The 3,184-nt window shown below is 39.4% G+C and overlaps 1 pseudogene; it reads right to left on the reverse strand.

The window, feature by feature from the left end:
* Positions 1-494: 494 nt before the first annotated feature.
* The window catches only part of LOC101585636, a 4,021-nt pseudogene continuing 1,331 nt past the window's right edge, over positions 495-3,184 (reverse strand).

Raw genomic sequence — 3,184 nt, forward strand, 5'->3', positions numbered from 1 at the left:
ATCTAATAAATATTTAATACTGAATTCATATATTTTAGACCTAGCACAGTTACTTTTATTATAACTAAGCTGGAAATGTAGTTTAATAGCATTTGAACATCATTTTCTAATTCTAAAATCTCACTGTTAAATACAAATGTTTATTTGAACTTGTTCCAATAAGCTCTACTTTCATTCACATTTAATCTATCAAATGACTCTTACCTTACCATCAAAATAAAATATACTCAAGAGAAACTCACACTAGCTTCAGCAGTGCACTGTGAGATCTGCCGTGTACGAACTCACATCGGTATACTACTTTATTATTCCTATTTATCTATATTTCTGCAAAGATTCAAGCTGCCTTCAACTGACATTAAAGATTAATATTGGGGGCATGAGAATAACTCACAAGTAATAAGAATGTAGATTGGCAGTTCTCCTGGTACAAAATTTGACATTAACAAAATTTTATATGTATGTACTTTTATCCAGTAAATTCATATGTAGAGTCATCCAACAGAAATACCAAAACAGGTGAAACAAGATGGAGGCACAGAGGTAAATGACACAGTATTGCAAACAGTGACAAAATGAACCATGCAGAAAGAAGGACCAAAAGCAGGCCTGAGGTTGCTATCTGCAGAAAGGTTCACAAGAACCAAGAGGGTGGAGTGGTGAGCAACAATAAGATTCAGTCTCTCTGAGATCAGGAATCCAGACACTGGAAAATGATCACCTGTGGAAGAAAAAGAAAAAGGAGATCATGAGGAATTGGGAGGAACTGACAGGAAAATCAAAAGCTACAGAGATGTTTGGGAGATAGATCATGGTGGAGGACCGCCTGAGCAGCTCTCCTTGAAAGAGGAGCGATTGTCTCCACATTGACTGAGCCTGACCCTATTTACTTGTACTGATGTGTACAGCGCTGGCAAGGAATTGTCATTATCCCCAGCCCAGGTGCTGGTGGGAGTCTTCAAAGATGGCACGCATGTTTCCCTGATGCAACACCCACCTATTGCTCTTTAATAGGTCAAGACAGGATGAAGAGCTAATGCTCCATGCTGTCAGCTGGGATGGAGCCTCGAGAGAGAGGCTATGACTTCCTGGGGTTTAAAAGACTACATGTCAGAGCTGAAGCATCAGACCCCAAAACATTAGATACTATCTCAATTGTGTAATGCAAATTACTTTTTCTGCATATCCTTCTCTACAAATAGCTGAGACAAATGCAGACCTCCAACCTAGCCCAGCTTGTATCACCCACGGACTTCCGCCACTTTCAGCCACTCACCCTCAAGCCATGCCCCTCTTTACAAATGAATAAAAGCTGGGTTCGGTTTTGAGTAAGGGCCTTTGTTTCAGATAACCATCTTCGTGGCTGGACTTAGGACCCCTTGGCTCCCCATCATTATAAATATGCTTTGGTGTCATTATTCTTGCCATGGGCTGCACTAGAAGTGGTAGATTAAAAATAACATAATGGGATTCCAGTAATTTATCCTTGGGATTACAAATATAAACTTCTTGGACCAAGAGGAGGGCCAAAAAGGGCTCTCTACATACCACAAAGCAATGAAGAGAATGAAATGGTCTGGACTCTCCCAGGCTCTGGATTCCCAGCTTGTCAGGAGGGCAGCCTGGCTGTGCGCACCACTGGGGCCTCCAGGAAGAAACAGCAGTCAGAGCTGGACCAGCATACAGACCCCAGGGAAAGTGCATGACCTGATGGGACTTCTTCTACTTGAGAGGCAACAGCTTGAGAAGGAATCCCAGAGCAGGCCCTACCATCTGCATTGCCACTGAGTGCTTGGCCAGGCGCCATGCTAGGAAGTTGATTGTTTGAATGTGAGACTCAAAATAGCTGAAGAACAAATCCACATCAGGGTTCCCAGTATTACAGGCCCATAGTGACTGGGTGAGAAACAGCCTTAGGAAGAGAGCAGGCTGGAAAGAGACTGCTGAGGGGTTTGAGCTCTGGCCAGGAAGGGCACAAACCCTGGCACCCAGGTGGGAGGCTGCACTGGGCTTGAATTGTGCTGGGTCTGAAGGTGCCTAATTGAGTACTTGAGTCCTTTCCCTGCTGTGTACATGAAGCACAGATCTGGGATCTGATGGCCTTCCTTATTCACCTGCCTGAGCAAGGACACATTTCAGTGGGGACACTGCCATACCCTGGGGTTTAACAGAGGGGTCTCTGGAATGGGGATGGTGGGGGACACCTCACAAACCCACAGACCACAAGGCTAGGTGAGAAAACTTTAAAGTGCTGGACTTCAAAACTGTGCATATAAGGGAAAAAAATCATTTATTTAAAACTGCAGAGAAAAAATGTTTGCTGGTTTTGGACTCTATTTTTCCTCTTCTTTCTCTCTCTTTTTAAAAATACCTCCTTAACTATTTTTTCTTCAATAGTTTATTTGAATCTGAAGCCTTTTCCTTTATGTTTTTTCCTTGTTTTCTTTATCTCCTGCTTTTCCTTTTAAAGCTTATTCCTTTTAATTTTTCCTTATTTTTATTCTCTATATTATTTCCTTTTTTCTTCTTCTTTCTTCACTTTCTTCTTATCTACTGTTTCTTATTTGGTTTTTTTCCTGTTACTTTAATCTAATTCTATACCCTTTATCTGGTCTGTATCTTTCCACTCTTTAAGAGAATCATCTCACTTTTCTTTTCACTGTCTCATTTTTTATTGTTTAATTTTTAAAATTTTTTTTGTCTTGCAGTTTCCTGTTCCCAACCCCCTGTATTTTAATAGTATAACCATTAAGCTTTATTAATTCTTACATAATCAACTCTTATTACTCTTGAATTATTTTCTAGTATTAGCAGCAGTATAGTTGAATTTAGAGCTTATTTGCTATATGGCAATATTTTAGTTGTCTTATGTTAACTTCAGGTTTCTTTTCTGCATTTTTTGGTGGTATTATTAATTTTTATGGTATAAAAATATCCAGTTTGTCTTGGATGATATTAATATCATAATAATTTTCTTAAAATTGTCAAGATTGCATAATTCTTTTCTTTTCTTTTCTTTTCTTTAAGTACCAGGAACCAAACACAGAACCTTGTGCTTGCCAGGCAGGTACTCAAACTATTACATTTAGAGATCAACAGTGTGGATGCAAAAAAAAAAAAGGTCTACATTAAAACCCTTTGTTGGAATGCTTTACACTTTCCACAGAACAGAAACTAAAATAAC

Source organism: Octodon degus, unplaced genomic scaffold, assembly GCF_000260255.1.
Source record: "Octodon degus isolate 3935 unplaced genomic scaffold, OctDeg1.0 scaffold00007, whole genome shotgun sequence".
NCBI lineage: Eukaryota > Metazoa > Chordata > Mammalia > Rodentia > Octodontidae > Octodon > Octodon degus.